The 18068-nt window shown below is 41.5% G+C and overlaps 1 protein-coding gene across 2 annotated transcripts in view; it reads left to right on the forward strand.

Annotated features, from left to right (window-relative positions):
* Window positions 1-5524: 5524 nt before the first annotated feature.
* The window catches only part of LOC125449431 (spectrin beta chain, non-erythrocytic 1-like), a 289686-nt gene continuing 277142 nt past the window's right edge, over window positions 5525-18068 (forward strand). The window contains exon 1 of one of the 2 annotated variants that reach the window (XM_059641440.1): window positions 5525-5877. The gene's annotated coding sequence lies outside the window, so the exon portion shown is untranslated. Of the gene's footprint in view, window positions 5878-6029; window positions 6474-18068 lie in introns of those variants that run through there. The other variant, XM_059641441.1, reaches the window with a different exon arrangement.

Consider the following 18068-nt stretch of genomic DNA (forward strand, 5'->3'; position numbering starts at 1 on the left):
GAGGTTCCTGTCATGTTTATAATCTGCATTTTTTAAAAGTTATTCGTTTGTGGATGTGGACGTTGCTGGGTGGCCAGCATTTTTTGCCCATTCCTAATTGCCCTTGAGAAGGTGGTGGTGTGCTGCCTTCTTGAACCGCTGCTGTCTGTGTGTTGTGGGTAGACCCACGATGCCCTTACGGAGGGAATTCCAGGATTGGAATTAAACCAATGAAACCAGTGCCAATTAAACAGGCTACTTCATGTCAGAATTCTGTGGTGCATACAACTCCAGGGGTTTTACATGGATTCCAGCACCCGCAGTATATGACCTTGGAGTTATCTCCATTTTAAGTCTAAGCCAGTGGTGTCTTTGTGAAATGTGTTGGATTCCTGCTTCCTAACTCCATCTGTGTTGGCAGACACTGGTAAGGTTCCACAAGTAACTACAATCCTGGACGGACACCCCAAATCTTTAAGGTCCTGGGTGAGGAGGGTTAAACTCTGTCACCTTCATTATTCACTCACCCTCTTTGTTGGTTGCAACATGATTAATTTAGGTAGGATCCCTCCCTCACTTGTCTTCCAGACCAATGATTTATATTTTAAGAGCAGCCAATTTAACCAGACTTTCTTGAGTTCACAAAAGAGTGGGTTTATTAGTTACTAAATGGGAAAAAAATTGATAATGTACCACATGTAAACACTGTTCATAAATTAGAAGTGAATCCAAAAAAAGATGACAGTTAAAAGATGAATGAATCAGTTTCTTTGGGTGACTTGTGTTATGGTTGCCGTGTCCAGTCCCTTTAGCATGTGTGAAATAGTGTCATATTTTTAATCCTTTCCTTTCTGCGCCTTCTTCCTTATTCATTCCAGAATTCCTCAGTCAACCTTTTCTGGTTGAACTACATCCTTGTTGCAGTGAGGACTGTAAAACTACATCCAGGATGACCAGTGCAGCCTGATCAGTGCTCAAAACAGTGGCAGGTAATCTTTCAAACCATACTTTCTTCTTGTTTATAACTTGAAGCATTCTGCTTTCTTTATAGCTACCAGTTAGTATCCACATACACATACACTGGCTGGAGTCACTGCGTAACTGGGAGGTGCCCATTGATGTTTCTTTCCACCCCCAAATCTGGAGCTGGGATGACAAAAAATAGTCCCATTAAGTGCTACCCCGACTAAAGTAAACGTTTTCGGAGAATCCAAACTGGAATCTTCAGATCTAGATGGTTTAGTGCTAAAACACTTGGTGCCCTGAACCATTAGCCTGACAGGAAAACTATCTATTTAAATAGTTCCATGCTGTGATATTTCAATCAAAAACATTGGGTTAACTAGACCCCTTCTATGCTGTAAACTTCTGTTGTTCTGTGGTATTTTTCTAGCGAGATGCTCTCTCTGTCCATTGCTGGCGCACAGCAACAGCAGTGTCAGCAAGATACACTGCAATTTCTGAAGTTTCTTCAACAGTGCCTTATATCTGCTATCTTTGCTGCCTGGAAGGATATGCAAAGGAAACTTCTACTTTTCTCCCTTCCAGCTCCTCTCCAATCCCCCAGTCACTCACCACCCTGAAGTATATCACTATTCAGTGGCTGGGTCACAGTCCTAGAATTCTCTCCTTGCTACACTATGGGTGTACATGTAACACATGGACTGTGGTAGTTCCAGAGTGCAGTTCATATGCACTTTCTCCATGGAAAATAGGAATAGGCAAAAAATTGCCAGTGATACTCAGATCCCAAGAACAGAAAAAATGTTTAAATGAGGCCTGGACACATTGTTCTCTGATCAGTTTCTGTGAGGTATGAGTTGCCCTTAAAACTGTGAATGTACGATGAAGTCTATACTTGTGCTACTAGGCATTATATGAGCTGATGCACTCAAAGGTCTTTTTTGATTAAAAATATTCCTGCAAGATGATTCAATGAATATTTTTGGAACTTGTGATACATTGAAATGTTTGTTTTATTCTGCTTTTTTCTGTTAATTTATGAATAGCATCACTAAGACAACATTTACATTTTGCTTCCGTCATCAGTTTTTACTCTGTGGCATTATTATGTGTGAAGGATTTTTCATGTCATTGATAGGTTTGATTTAAATACTTGTAATGGTTTATTGAGTAAGTGCAGCACAGCTGGGATACTGATCATAGAGATCAGAACAACCTGTGTTTGTTGAATGGCTGATTCTCATCCATATTTTCAGATAACAAGTGAAATGCTGAGATGAATTTACTGCTCCTTCTAGGCCACAGTTTATATTTTGGCTGGCATCTTGAAATAGGCACACAAAATTCCTCTAGGAGCCCCATCATCTATGCCAATACTGGTTCTGCAATGTCTATTGCTGCAAATTTGAAGCAGCAGTGGATGAAATCAACCCTTAACACACTATATTCATTTAAACTTGATTCAGAAATCTTCAAAGGTGCAGTTACAGAATGTTCCAAAATACTTACTAAAAAGGATTAGTCATTTTTAAATAAGCTTTGTGGGACCAGGAAAAGCATCAATGTGCTTCCTGCCACCCTTCCAAAAACTGATTCCAATCCCCCATGCCCCTGTGTACAACTTTCCACTTGCCTGTACCAAGAGCACTTATCTTTTCACCTTAACCCACCTGTTCTGCTAGAGTCCATGGAAAATCAGTGATGTGCATAGAGTGTATGGGGAACTCATTGATGGAATTCAAATGAGGTTCAAACATGAAAATAGTTTGGGTCTTTGACACTCATATTGGCAGAGCTTGCTTTGTGATGTGTTGGAAGTGGACTTCAGGATCACTTTCAGTTTATATTGAGCTTTCAGGGTAGTATTGACTCTGATTCATAAAGCAATTCAGGGGTGCTCTTGGACAAGGTCTGACATGCAGTGATTATTTAGGCAGGTGGCTAAAAGCTTGGTTGAATTGCTAATTTTAAAATATGTTAGCAAAGAAGAGAAGCATACATGCAGGTTTAAGGAAGGATCTCCAGGGTTTAGGATCTAGGCTGCTGAAGGCACTACTGTCAGAAATCAGGGAAGCCCAAGACCAGAAGTTAAGAAACAGTGATATCCTGGAGAGTTGTAGGACTGGGGGAGGCTACAGAGATAAGATGGTGTGAAGCCATTGAGAGATTTGATTAAGAATCTGGTTTGTGTCAGCTAATCTCAGGGCGCTGGAAGGTAGAGAAGATAATGATTCGAGGCTTTTGCTTCTAACTACTATCCTATGACTGTGGAATTATATGTGTTGGATATCTGACATGGCATGACTGAGTTTGTGATTAGTCAAATACACTCTGGATGTGAGTTTGCTCGCTGAGCTGGAAGGTTAGTTTTCAGACGTTTCGTCACCATTCTAGGTAACATCATCAGTGAGCCTTCGACGAAGCGCTGGTGTTATGTCCCGCTTTCTATTTATCTGGTTAGGTTTCCTTGGGTTGGTGATGTCATTTCCTGTTCTTTTTCTCAGGGGATGGTAGATTGGCTCCAAGTCAATGTGTTTGTTGATGGAATTCCGGTTGGAATGCCATGCTTCTAGGAATTCTCGTGCATGTCTCTGTTTGGCTTGTCCTAGGATGTATGTGTTGTCCCAATCAAAGTGGTGTCCTTCCTTATCTGTATGTAAGGATACGAGTGATAGTGGGTCATGTTGTTTTGTGGCTAGTTGATGTTCATGTATCCTGGTGGCTAGCTTTCTGCCAGTTTGTCCAATGTAGTGTTTGTCACAGTTCTTTCAAGGTATTTTGTAGATGACATTCATTTTATTTGTTGTCTGTATAGGGTCTTTTAAGTTCATTAGCTGCTGTTTTAGTGTGTTGGTGGGTTTGCGGGCTACCCTGATGCCAAGGGGTCCGAGTAGTCTGGCAGTTATTTCGGAAATGTCTTTGATGTCTAGCCACCAGGATACATGAACATCAACTAGCCACAAAACGACATGACCCACTATCACTCATATCCTTACATACAGATAAGGAAGGACACCACTTTGATTGGGACAACACATCCATCCTAGGACAAGCCAAACAGAGACATGCACGAGAATTCCTAGAAGCATGGCATTCCAACCGGAATTCCATCAACAAACACATTGACTTGGAGCCAATCTACCATCCCCTGAGAAAAAGAACAGGAAATGACATCACCAACCCAAGGAAACCTAACCAGATAAATAGAAAGCAGGACATAACACCAGCGCTTCGTCGGAGGCTCACTGATGATGTTACCTAGAATGGTGACGAAACGTCTGAAAACTAACCTTCCAGCTCAGCGAGCAAACTCACATCCAGAACGTCAACCTGAGCTACAAATCTTCTCAAAACTCGCTAGTCAAATACTCTTTCGAAACTTTGTTATACTGGCTGAATAAAAAATAGCCACCTGGATGATGTACCTATTATGAGATCATAAGAAATGGGAACAGAAGTAGGCCATTTGACCCCTGGAGCCTGATCTCCCATTCAATGGTATCATGGCTGATCCAACATTCCTCAAGGATAAATTACATGGAAATGAAAGTAAAATACTGTGGATGCTGGAAAGCTGAAATAAAAACATAGTTCAAGTGAAACTCAGCAGGTTTGGAAGTATCTTGAGAGAGAGAAGCAGAGTTAACATTTTGAGTCAGCTGTGGTTTATTGGACTGGAAACTTTGACTCTGTTTCTCCTCTACAGATGCTACCAGGCCTGGTGAGTTTCTGTAGCACTTTCTGTAAGTAATGAGGAAGGCTGGTTTAAACTAACACATTTTTTTGAAGCTATGAGCAAGGTTTGCTCCAAGGGTCTGGAATCCTACTATTGATTTATTTTGCACTATTCATTATATTAAGTTCCCATACTATTTTATTTGGGTCAGCTTAGGGTCAGAGAGATCTGCAGCATGGAGATGGGCCCTTTGGCCCATTCCTTCCAAGCTGGCCAAAAATATCCACCTAATTATTCTAATCCTATTTTTGAGCATTTGGCCCATAGTCTTGTATGCTTCGGCATCACATCTAAGTACTTGCTAAATGTAATGAAGGTTTCTGCCTCTATCACAGTTACGGGCATCATAGACTAATATGTGTCTTCCTCCAACATGGGTAGAGCTGGGCAAACTAAACATGACCTGCTTAAACACTAGTCCTAATAATGAATAAAAACCAAAAGAACTGCTGATGCTGGGTAGGGTCAACGGACCCGATTTTCTCCTCCACAGATGCTGCCAGACCAGCTCAGCTTTTCCAGCGACTTTGTTTTTAGTCCTGATAATGAAAACTTTTTAACAATGGAAATAAACTAAAGAGGGATCTTGGAACAGGCAATAAACATCACCAGTCTTCACAATAAGTTACCAATTTGGGGCAAAGAAATGGGTTGTGCTTTTTTTAAAAATTGACCAGATGAAAGGTTTACAGGTAGGTTTGAAGTAGCGTTTTGTTGTTGCCCTACTTTGAGTCAGCATAGCACAATGCGGTGTTCGTACAGAAGCCGCTAACCGGCTATGTGCTGCTGCTGTGCCTTGTCCCAGATTACTGCATTGTGTGTGTGTGCGTGTGTATGTGTGTGTCTGTGTCTGCCCCATTCTGTGTGTATTCCTCCGCCTTGCATGCAAAAGCATCCAATGCGATCAGATATCCAGCCATCTGCCGGGGAGAGGGAACCGCTTGCTTGAAACCCAGTGAACCGTTAGCCAGAACCGCACAAGCCCCCATCGTATTAAACAGCCGCAGAATATCTCATGCCGGATTATTTCATTAGCAGGGCTCAGGAGTCTGGATGCCGTGACTCGCAGCATCGCTTGCAGCCTTCTCCGATCGTCTAGGGGTGGGGGGTAAGAGGAGAGAAGCGAGAGAGATATGTGGATTTAAAATCTAATCGCCTTCAGCTTTGTGTACAGGATAGGCTATTTTCGCCGGATAAAGGTACGTGTGCGACCTCTGAGAAGGTTGTGGGGGAGGGATGGGTGCAAAATAAAAGGGGCATGTTTAATTATGCTAGATGCGGTCTCCATTCATCAAAGTGTTGTTGGTATACACCCCATCCCTGTGATGGTTTGGATGACTAACGCTACAATTGGTGACCGGAGATTTCGAGCGTTTTGGGAGATAGAAATATTTCGATCGTGTACTTAAGGTTCCTTCGTGTTCGGGTTACCTTTCATCTAAACATTAAACCGAAGATATTGTTTCATGTTTTTGATCTGAAAAGATTAAATCTGGACCTGGTCGGCATCGTGTCTTTTGACTAAAGAAATGCCTAAATAATGCTGTTTTGTTTTGGTGGAAACGTTGCGATCTCTAATGATTTTCTTTCGGTTTTACTGCACAATTTTTTTGGGGGGATGCAAAGGACATGTTGAAGACGCGGGTTTTCCCCCGTCAGTACGCGTTTGGAAAATATTTCTATACAGAATGACTCCTCAGTCGAGTCACTTACCATACAGTTGGAGTAGATGTGATTTTTTTAAAGACAGGTCGACATCTGAGAATGTTCAAGAGATACAGTGCTGTGCAATGGCGTAAGTGACATCAATTTTTCAGTGTCAGATTAATTTCTTCAAAGTGCACTCAAATCTATTCTCCACAAACAATAGGGAGCTAGTCACGTCTCTGATCCATTTCTAGCCGGTTTCCAATAGCATCCCTTCCCTGGAAAGCTGACTGGATCTCGTTTCCCTGCTGTGATTTTCTTGTTGTTGTTCTTGGTTGCTGAATATCAAGTTCTAGCCAAGATCGGACGAATGCTACTTCCCAATTACCGTGAAACAAATTTTATTCCCTGTGGCAGGGCATCTAGCATGAGAAGCAGAAAAAAATATAGTATTTTGACTTGTAGTTGAAGGATTCCATCATTTTTGTATCCACCATCTTGCCATGCACAGATTCTGGTCCAGATGATGAGTGATAAATCTGTAAGTGATGCAACTTTTCGGTGCAGCCTGTTCTTTCAGTATTCCCTTTTCCTTAGAAAAATTCCCTTCGCCTAAGAGTGCTTAAGTAAGTAACTTGGTTGATTCTTTCTACAAATGTATCTAATTATTCCATCATGAGAAATTAACAAATCTCTGCACTTTGCTAAGTAAAAGATTTTATTGTAGTTTATCATTGTATTGAATTGATTGCCCATTTAGAACATTAAATTTATGCTGCTTGCAGCTGTAATCTTATGTTTGTTATTTTTAGAGTTTATTAACTTTTTCTTCCCCAGTCATCAGATGCCAGAGATTGCAGTTCCTTCAGAATAGGTGGGAAATCTAAAATTTTTGGAAAAAATTTGAAATAGTTTACAAAGCACTTGCACAATGAATGGAATATTTACAGGATGGTTTCTTTGGACTATTGAGAGAAGCCCTCATAAAGACTGTTGTTGCATCATCTTTGTTTACAGTAACAAGAATTCACTGCATAGGAGGTCAAATTACAACCGGTATGGTATGCTGAGGTCACAAACAAAAGTGTCCAAAATGATTTCTTTGAACCCTGGCAATCTTACCCATGAAGCTCAGGGAATTTAGGCCATACTTTCTTATTTATTGCCTCTCTTGAGGGTATGATGCACTGTTTTTAAGACAATTACTTCATTTGAAGGAGGGTGTGAATCCTAAATCAAGCCACTAGGATCAGTTAGTATCAATAGCTTGTGATACCTGCAAATCAGTGGTGTGTGTAAGTTATCACAAACTGCCTTTAATTTTGTTACTTTTTAAGAAATCTCACAGACAATCAAGGAAAAGGAATAATTGCATAACTTCATTGCATGTAGCTTAAGAAAATAAGATCACTCAAGTAAGAAAGTTAAGCTTCACAACTCAACTTGCTATTAGCCAATTAATGGTGGAATTTACCTACGATTCCAACCAACAGTGTCTGTCTCTGGATGCCCAGGATTTGATCCTCGTGCAGTGTGGTTTCCAGAGTTCTGCTGCTGAAGAATCCTGAAGTTGAATTCTTACAGGATTTTCTGCCTTGTGAAGATTGTGATGTGGCATTATTAATCATCCTTTAGCTCTGTTCATCCCACGAGTTTGACTGATTTCCATTTAGTTTAAGCTGTTTTCAAATGTTTGATGTCCTTGTCCCTTTTATCTCAGGAAACAGTTCATTCCAGAAAGAGTTATTGCTAATTCATTCAATCCCTCAACAGTTATTAAAGTTCTGAAGTTTACAGTATCACAGTGGGTATGTGTGATATATGAATTTATGTGACTCCAATGATACCCTCCAATTTAAAGGTCTGGATGAACTTTGTCAGTTTGTTTGCTAAGTAGCAATTTTACATGTTTTAAATGTTGTACATTTCTTCTTTCTGTACATCATCCTCATTTGGTTTCTTGACATTGTGGAAGCCAGAATAATTCAGCCCATGAATGTGTCTGCAGGGGTTGTAGTATCACCTCTAGCCTTTTTGGCAATATATTTGAATTTCAAAAGACATGCCATTCCTCAAAATTTTTCCTTATATCTAGGTGACTCAGCTGAGACTATCAATATTAGTTCTTTAATGGGGAGAAAGTATGGGAGCTCTTAATCAGAACTGACATCATATGAGTTAATTAGCAGTATCTGGATTATATCAGTTGCTTTTAATGCTCTGCTCCCAGGCAGTCTTATATTTTTGGCTGTCTGAGAAAAATCAAATGTCGTGATGCTGTTGCCAGTGGCTGTACTGTGGATTCATTGTGAAAGGTTTCCATGTAGGTCACTTTAGAGCAGCACTGCCTTTCCCAAAGTGTGTCCTTAGGGCTGGAATCTGTCGGGAAGCTGTAATACTCTTTAGGATTGGCTCATGCTAGAAGTGCTTGATTGACAAAGCTTCATCACAGCTTTGGCTTTTGTTTGAGCTTTGCCATTCTTCAGATTGATCCTTTGTGCTATTACTGGCAAAAAATCTCCCTGCTATCCGATGGATTTGACTAAATTTGACAAATTTCCATTTAGTTTGACCTGTTTTCACATGTTTAATGCACCTTTTACAAGACTGACTTTAGTCAGGTGTCACTGTTGCTCAAGAACAGATGCTGTTTATATAATTGTTCTCTTTATTTTCATTGTAAGATTGGTGTATTAATTTTCCCAGTACAGCACACTGCAATATCAGAACTCATAATGTCCAATTTACTGTTATTAACTTTGTCAAGTTTGGAGGCTGGGGCATTTAAATGGGGAAGAGGATGCAAGGTGGGTATCCCACTACTTTCCTGCTCTGCCCTGATTAAGTTTGGGGCAAGAAGGCTGTTATACGATAGAAGATAAGGTGTCTTAAACATAATTCAAATTTACACTTTTAGTGAGAACATTCTGAGTTAACCATGCTCTGTAAAACTCACACTGCATTAATTATTAGCTTCTGATATTGGTACAGCCAGTTCACAACCAAATAACCATAAATTAACATATCCATTACCTGTTCCGTCATTCTATTAGATCTCAGGCATTCCCTTCAACTGTATTAAATAGTAGCAAAGGCTTGTGGATGGCTTTCTTGCCCGCTGCAAATTTAGGCCCTTAGGGTGAGAAATTATTGAGTTGACTCACTAAGGGGCCTTATCTCACTGCTGCTGATATTCATGCTTGTTTACAGGCCCCCAGATGGAATTTCTATTTTGTCAGGCACTTGGTAACTGTTTGAGGGACCTAGCATCGCATCTGCTGAAAACTAGCCCAGGCCTTTCTTCTAACCTTATCCCTGGCAGACTACCTGTGATCCATGTGACCTCCATCCTACCCTGTCTCTGAGGTGCCTCGCTGATTCTTGACCTCTCGTGGGTACAATGCTTGTAGCTATCACAGCTCTCCTTGCTTCTGAGTGGATAGCAGCTATAGAGGAGTGAATTCCCCCCATCCCTCTACAGGTCCTTGATCACAGGTGAAGGCTCTTTTTTAGCAGCTGGAAGTACCTAATTGCCATGTAATAAGGCAGGCCTTTCCTAACAGAGATGGTGTGGGGCTCTCACTGACTCTAGCCAGCAACGAAGAACACTGTTGCCTGGAATAAATTCTGCCCATACTCTGCAGAGGCAAAGTGACCCATCAATGGTCGACGGAACTGAGACAGTCACACACACAACAAAAACAGCATTGTGCTACAGTTTGTATTTGGAATAAACCTATGAATCTTAATGGTTTCATAAAAATGATTTGTATTTGTATATCATATTTAATGTAGAAATGTGCCCGACCAAGCATCGCAAATTAGTTGATGAGAATGAAAGTTCAGACAAAGGAAGACATTAGTAGAGGGGCCAAAAGCCTGGTTGAGATTGTAAAGGGAGGACAATGAAGTGGAGAGATATCGGGAGCGAATCCCAGAATGACTGTTCAAAGGCCTAAGGCAAGACCACCATTATTGACTCAGTAATGATGCACAAAAAGATAGAGGAACAGGCAGTGTGGAGGTGGGAGAGGGAGGGACTGGTGGTCATAGTAGTAGGGCTGGAAGAGGCATAGGGGGAAGCAATATCTGGATGGAATTGAAACACAGGAATGGGAACCTGGGAATTTGGGGTACTACAGTTGGATAAATACATAGGCTAATGTTTGAAAAGCTGAGCCTCCAGATGAAAGAAGCATGAATAAGGGGCTTCAACAGCAGGTTAGCAGATGCAGGTGGCATTGTGGAGTTTGATGAACATGGTAATTTTGATGAAGAGGATGTGAGATCAGAAGCTCAAAAGCCTGCACGATGAGGTTTATTTATGGCAAATCCCTATCAAATGCACACCTCAACAGACTTAATGCTTGCAATTTTTCTCAGCCTTTATTGATGACCTATCTGCTGTTGGATGTTTATAGAACTGGGATAGACTGCTCTTCCCTCCATGTTCTACAGCACAATAAACGAAAGACAATATCACCTCGGTTTCTCTTACAGTGAATAAAAGGGTGTTATATAAATTGATCTGAATTTTTTTTTTGTTCGTCTCAGAAGCTGCTTGATCTTCACTTATGAACAGTCTAGAACGGTAAAGTTGAATTGTACATGTGTATCTGATTACCTGTAGTATACTGCATTCTGCAAGAAATGGGTTGTTGTGGTGATGACTGATGCAAGTTTGTACTGTTGAACTAAGTGGATGTCTGAGGCAGCAGGAGTTATAATTGCCCCCAACGTCTCTGATGTAGCTTCAGTAGTATTGACAAGTTTAATATTACTGCAGTCAAAATTGGTTAGCAACGGGATTCAACATGCGGCAATTGATGCTTCTGTTCAGATCCACTGCTTTAATTGGTCAAATGAACTGTGACCCGCACAACTCTTTTTCTTTGATCTTTATGATTTTAAACTGGATTTGGATTAATAAGGTCTTAAGAATTCAATTTAAAAAAAAATTGTAATTCTTGTTGATTTAATTCAGTAGATGGATTAATCAAAAACTGTTTTGTACTTCTTGAAGTTCTGTGAACAGATAAATGCTATTGAATATCTTGAGACCATTCCATCATTCAGGATGTGAACTTACAAGCAAGCCCTGGGAATCTGCTCCACCATTTAATAAGATCTGGACTGATCTGATTTAAATGTCAACTCTACACTTGTACATACATGTGGTAGTCTTTCATCCTGTTGGTAATCAATAACCAGTCTACCTCTGGCTTAAAAATATTCAAAGATTCTCTGTCTTTTGAGGAAGGGAATTCTGAAGACTCTCATCTCTGTCTTAAATGCATGATACCTTGTTTTTAAACTATGGCCCCTTTTTTGAGATTCTCCCACAACAGGAAACACTCTTTCAATAACCACCCAATTCAGTCCCCTCAGAATTTCTTGTTTCAATTAAGTTGCCTCTAAGGCTAATCCGCTCATTCCAGGTATTAGTCTAGGAAACCTTTGAACTACTTCCATTGTGTTAATATCCTTCCATAAGTACGGTGACCTGTTCTGTACATAGTGCTCCACATGCGGTCTCACCAATGCCATATATAACTGAAGCATATCCTGTCTATTCTTGTATTCAATTTCTGTATCAAAGAAACAAAACATTCTGCTAGTTTTCCTGATTACTTGCTGAATCTGCATACTAACCTTCTGTGTTTCGTGGACTAGGAAACCAAGACCTCTTTGCATTTCAGAGCTCCTCAACCACCCGCTATTTACAGAATATGCTTCTTTTGTGTTCTTTCTGTCAAAATGGACAGTTTCACACTTTCGAACACTGTACTTCATTTGATAGATCTTAGCCCACTCAACCTTATGTCTTCTTCACAGCTATCTTTCCTACATATCTTTGTGTCATATGCAAATTCAGCTACCATACCTTTGGTTCCTCCTTCATTCCAAGCACTTGCACCAGTTACCCAACGTCAATCCCTGTGGCACACCACTTGTGACATCCTGCCAACCTGAAGAACACTAATTTATCCATACTTTCTGCTTCCTGTTAGACAGTCTTCTGTCTGTGCCAATACATTACCACCAACACAGTGAGCTTTTATGTTCCGCACTAGTCTTCGATGTGGCACCATATCAAATGCCTTCTAGAAATCTAAGTACAGTACATCCACTGGTTCCGCTTTATCTTCTTCAGAGAACTCCAGTAAATTAGTTGAAACATGGTTTTCCTTTAACTAAACCATTTATCTTTGCCTGATTAACTTGAACTTTTCTAGGGGCCCTGTTGTAACATCTTTAGTAATAGCTTCTGTCATTTCCTTCTGACAGACTTTTAGCTAACCAGCCTGTGGTTTTCTGCTTTCTGACTCCCTCCCTATTTGAATAAAACAATTACATTAGTTATTTTACAATGGAAATAATCTTCCCTGAATTTAGTAAGTTTTAGAAGCCTAAAGTCAATGCTTCAACTATCTCACTAGCTATTTATTTTAAGACCCTAGGATGTTTTAAGACCCTAGGATATTTATCAGGACCTAAGGACTTATACAGCACTTCCCCGTTAATAGTATTTTTTATATTTCCTCCCTCCCTTTCAATTCCCAATTCGTAACTATTTCCGAGATATTACTTATATTTTTGCTGGTGAAAACTGGTGCAAAATATCTGTCCTATTTATCCACTATCTTCTTATCCTTCATTACTTATTCTTCAGACTCATTTTCTAGGATCAATCTTTACTTTTTAAACTCTTTTTTAAAATAGCTGAAGAAACTTTACCTATCTGTTTTTATATTTTAGGTTAACTTTCTCTTGTACTTTTATTGTTCCTCCTTATTAGTCTTTTAGTAATTCTTTGCTTTTGTTTAATTCTGACTTGCCATCCATATTTGCACAGTAACATGTCTTTTCTTTGAGTTGGATACTACTTTCGATGCCTTAGTTAACCACAGATAGCGGGTCTATCTTTTGGAGTTTTTCTTATTTGTTGGAATGTATCTATTCTACATGTTCTAGAATATCCACTTAAATGTTTGCCACTACATGTATATTTGACTGTCTCTTAACCTAAATCGCCAGCTCACTTTCACTAGCTCTGCTTTATGCTGCCCTCGTTTAAATTCAAAATAGTAGCCTTTGATTCACAATTCTGTCCCTTAAACTGCATGGTTGTTATTCTTGAGAGAGAGAAAGAGCGCGCGCGTGTGCGTGTGTGTGTGTGTGTGTGTGTGTGTGTGTCTGTGTGTGTGTATGAGAGAGAGCGAGATGAACTGCTGCAATACTTGAAGTGATGTCGCTGTCAAAATGGCCATAGCTAATCCATATATAACCTGCATATCATGAATAAATAATACAACATTATGCTCAAGTCAAAATAGTATCTTGGAAGAGAAATGGAGGTGATTGTGTTTCTGTGATCTTGTAGTCTTCTTTGCCAATAAAGATTATAGACCTGAATACTGCTGTTGAAGATAATAAAGTGTGAAGCTGGATGAACACAGCAGGCCAAGCAGCATCTCAGGAGCACAAAAGCTGACGTTTCAGGCCTAGACCCTTCATCAGAGTCTAGGCCCGAAACATCAGCTTTTGTGCTCCTGAGATGCTGCTGGGCCTGCTGTGTTCATCCAGCTTCACACTTTATTATCTTGGATTCTCCAGCATCTGCAGTTCCCGTTATTACTGCTGTTGAAGTCAGTTTGGTGAATTGAAGCCATGCTCCCTGTAGATTAATTATACTGCTTTCAGTTTGTTGGTGGTGGAGGATTGGATATTTAATTCATTGGCGGGGTTGCTGATCAAGTGAATTACTTTCTGGTGCATGTTGTCAAGCTTTTTGAGTGTTGTTGCAGCTGGATCCATTAAAAAAAAACTGGGTATTGACTGTTGATCCAACAGCATTACTGTTTCCAATGGCCTCTGAAATCACATGCATTTCCAGAATGTTGTTTTTCTTTTAATAAGTAACAGACCGTCTATCTTTTTATTATGACATTGGACTCCTTTTTGTGTGTAGCTCATATTTTCTCCATTTGCTGTTTTGCTTATTGTTTTTGCTGCCAACAATTTGTATGAGATTTAGGATAAAAAGTGAAGTTATTGACAGGTTTGTGGTTGTATTTTTCAACAAACTAATTATGGTTTGAGGAAAGACATTACATGTCTGAAATAGTTTATTAGTCTGACGAATAAATTAATCTGACTTTTATTTCTTGCTCTTGGGATGTGGACTTCGCTGGTTGGACGTCTCCAGTTGTCCTTGAGAAGGTGGTGGTGAACTGTCTTGTTGGACCATTGCTTATGTTTGATTAGCTAGTAGCAGTCAAGTATCTGCCCTTTATGGAGAATAATGATGCTGATAATGCAGGGAAGAAAACTGATACTTGTGTTGATGATGTTTTAATCACAATTGTGTACCATATCATACCGATCAAGTTTTTCAGGCTGGTGGGGGTATTTTCCCGATGTTGTCGATTTTTCTGCTGTTCACTGTTAAACACCAGCAGATAAATGTTTTTGAACAAAGTCCAAGTCCACAGTTTTAGTGAGATCTTTATTTTGGTTAGCCATGCTCTATAAAACCCACACCCCATTGATCACCAGCTCCCCATGCCATTATGGACTATTTTACATAAGCAGTGATTGCTTATGTTCTGGTCAGTCACCTCCTTTCCTGGGATTATGCTGCCTGGATTCTGGAAACTGCATTCCAGCATGACCTCACAGATGCAACTTTAGCTTTTCACTGACAGTTAACTTCATCAAACTAGCACTACCTCCCCTTAGTTTTTCCATGACCTCTGATCTTGCTCCGTGACCTCTAGTGGTATCTGGAACTCCCTTGAGTCCTAATGGCACAGAGATATTCATCTATTCTTAGGACCTCTTCCTGAGCCCAAAGGCTTAAAATAATTTGCCGTCTCAGCAGTTGAGTTAAACAGCATCGCCACATAAAATGAGCCAGCTTCTGACATACAAGCTTTCCGTGTTCCCCTCCTCCAGTTGCTTATTACTTTTGAATTGCTCTTTAGTGGCCCATTGAAATGTTTTGAATGACCAAACAATACTTTTCAAGAAGCCACATCCTTGATCCTAGACAGGTTTGAATGTAGTTAGCTACTAACCGTTGGAACACCCAATTCATCGAAAGTTACAATTCAAAGATCGCTGGCTCCTACACAGATTGATTTGATAGATCATAGAATCCTTATAGTGGAAATAGACCATTCAACGCATCAAGTCCACATCGACCCTCCAGATAGCTTTCCACCCAGACCCAACCCCCTACCCTATCCCTGTAATCCTGCGTTTCCCATGGCTAAGTTACTTAACTCTACATATCCCTGGACACTAAGGGGCAATTTAGCATGGCAAATCCACCTAACTGCACATCTTTGGACTGTGGGAGGAAACCAGAGCGCTCAGAGGAACCCCACGCAGACCACGTGCAAACTCCACATGGACAGCTGCCCAAAAGTGGATTTGATCCCCGGTCCCTGCCACTGTGAGGCAGCAGTGCTAGCCCCTGAGTCACTGCTGCCCCAGTAAAGGAATTAATTATATTAAAACATTGTGTGAAATTTCTCTCTCTCCAACTAAGGAATACATAGTGAAGAATTTGGTGCAAGTGTATTAAACATTTCAGTTGGAAGTCTACTTGTAGATCCATAGAGAGGCTTATTTTTCAAGAATTGTCTGAGTAAAACTGTCTAGGTCTAAGAATTTTTAAAAAGTCAGTTTAGTAATTTTTATCATGGCATGTTTGTTTCAGGAAATCATATTCAAGAGATTGTACTTTCAGTACTCAAGCTTTCTGAATGTGAGAATGGGTTATAAATGGAGGTATATAATGAAGAGGTACAGTTCTGTAGCCCGTGCTGTCACTTGTGGAAGTGTGCCTACTAGGATAGAGTTGAGAAACCCGAACAACACACGCTAAGGCAGGAGGAAAGGCTGAATCTTGCTGTCTTGGCGGTATCCTCAGCATCTCTTGACAGGGCAGGGTCACCCAGTCGGGTCCTGGAGCATGCCAGTTTTGTCAGTGTACTATCATTGCCATGCCAATGACGTCAGTGATGGCTTATTCATTGGAAGAATGATGGTTATATTCCCAAAAACCTTTTGGACGGAGACCTGACCAAAATGCAAATTCACGATCTGCTAGACAACCCTATATCTTATACAATGACATTTGGAAGTAAGATACAAAGGTTGCTGATGTAAAATTAGATGACTGGGAGATCGCCACTGATGGCTGTGCCATGTAGAGGCTATTTGTTTTTGGAGGGCCATCGGAAGAGATGAGGAAAAATGGAAAGCTCAACTAACCAAGGAGAGGGCCTGGAGAAAACAAAGGTCAGTGAATTCTATGAGATAACAAGGTGTAAAGCTGGATTGACACGGCAGGGCAAGCAGCATCGTAGGAGCAGGAAAGCTGACGTTTCGGGCCTAGACCCTACTTCAGAAATGGGGGAGGGAAACGGGGTTTTGAAATAAATAGGGAGAGGGGGGAGGCGGATAGAAGATGGATAGAGGAGAAGATAGGTGGAGAGGAGATAGACTGGTCAAAGAGGCGGGGATGGAGCCAGTAAAGGTGAGTGTAGCTGGGAAGGTAGGAAGGAGATAGGTCAGTCCAGGGAGGACGGACAGGTCAAGCCGGCGGGATGAGATTAGTAGCTAGGAGATGGGGGTGAGGCTTGAGGTGGGAGGAGGGGATAGGTGGGACGAAGGACAGGTTAGGGAGGCGGAGATGAGCTGGGCTGGTTTTGGAATGCGATGGGGGAGGGGAGATTTTGAAGCTTATGGAGTTGAGGTGGGAGGAGGGGATAGGTGGGAGGAAGGACAGGTTAGGGAGGCTGGGACGCCCTGGGCTGGTTTTGTGATGCGATAGGGGGAGGGGGGATTTTGAAGCTTGTGAAGTCCACATTGGTACCAGTGGGCCGGAAGGTTCGCAAGTAGAATATGAGTTGCTGTTCCTGCAACCTTCGGGTAGCATTGTTGTGGCACAGCAGGAGGCCCAGGATGGACATGTCATCTGTGGAATGGGATGAGGAGTTGAAGTGATTCGTGACTAGGAGGTGCAGTCCTTTAGTGTGAACCGAGCATAGGTGCTCTGCAGAGCGGTCCCCAAGCCTCTGCTTGTTTCTCCAATGTAGAGGAGGCCACAACGGGAACAGCAGATGCAGTATATCACATTTGCAGATGTGCAGGTGATCATCTGCTTGATGTGGAAAGTCTTCTTGGGGCCTGAGATGGGGATGAGAGGGGAGGTGTCAGGGCAGGTGTGGCACTTCCTGCAGTTGCAGGGAAAAGGGCCGGGTGTGGTGGGGCTGGAGGGGCGTGTGGAGCGGAAAAGGGAGCCCTGGAGAGAGTGGTCCCTCTGGAAGGCAGATAAGGGTGGGGAGGGAAAAATGTCTTTGGTGGTGGGGTCGGATTGCAGATGGCGGAAGTGTCAGAAGATGATGCGTTGGATCCAGAGGTTGGTGGGGTGGTACGTGAGGACGAGGGGGATTCTGTTTTGGTTGTTATTGCAGGGAGGGGGATGTTGGGGATGAGTTGTGGGAAATGCGGGAGACACGGTTCAGGGCGTTCTCGATCACTGGGGGAGGTGGCTGGTGGTGGGGGTATGTTGCGGTCCTTGAAAAACGAGAACATCTGAGATGTACGGGAGTGGAATGCCTCATCCTGGGAGCAGATGCGGCGGAGGTGAAGGAATTGGGAATAGGGGATGGCATTTTTGCAGGAAGGTGGTGGGAGAAGGTGTATTCGTGGTAGCTGTGGGAGTTGG

This window comes from Stegostoma tigrinum, chromosome 42 (genome assembly GCF_030684315.1).
Source record: "Stegostoma tigrinum isolate sSteTig4 chromosome 42, sSteTig4.hap1, whole genome shotgun sequence".
Lineage (NCBI taxonomy): Eukaryota > Metazoa > Chordata > Chondrichthyes > Orectolobiformes > Stegostomatidae > Stegostoma > Stegostoma tigrinum.